Source organism: Octodon degus, unplaced genomic scaffold, assembly GCF_000260255.1.
Source record: "Octodon degus isolate 3935 unplaced genomic scaffold, OctDeg1.0 scaffold00243, whole genome shotgun sequence".
Taxonomy (NCBI): Eukaryota; Metazoa; Chordata; class Mammalia; order Rodentia; family Octodontidae; genus Octodon; species Octodon degus.
The window spans coordinates 2,656,622-2,657,193 of NW_004524819.1; positions in this window are offsets into that span (position 1 = coordinate 2,656,622).

The window sequence follows — 572 nt, forward strand, 5'->3', positions numbered from 1 at the left end:
TGTCTCATATTTCCCACAGATATCATGTCCTGATCATCCTAGCATTAATCTGCTCACATTCTCAGAGAAGTCCAGCTCAGGGCTTTGGGAATGGTTCTGCACCCATGTCTGGGGATTTCCTCATTTGCCTCCTTCCTCAGACAGTTTTATCCACAACCTGTCTTGCTGCCTCACTATTAAAAATAGCACTGTTGAATGAAATGCAAGATTTATTTGGAGCTCTTTGATCTTCAGAATGTACAAGTATGTACAGGGCCAGTGATACAGCTCAGCAGACTGAGTGCCTGCTTAGACAAGTGCAGGTACTGGGGTTTGATCCCTGGCACCTCATGCAGTGCAGGTCCCACCCCTGGGCACACTGAGCTGGCTACAGAGACTAGGCATGGTGGTGCACGCCTGTAATACCAGCCCTGGGGAGGCTGGAAACAGGAGGATCACTACAAGTACCAAATATATTTTTAAAAAAGACTCAAAATTGTGTAGAAAGGATGTATTTTAAAGTCCTGTGAAATATTTTTTTCTTTGACTATACCTTTTATATCCCCGGTTCTGCAAAATAATAATAATAATAA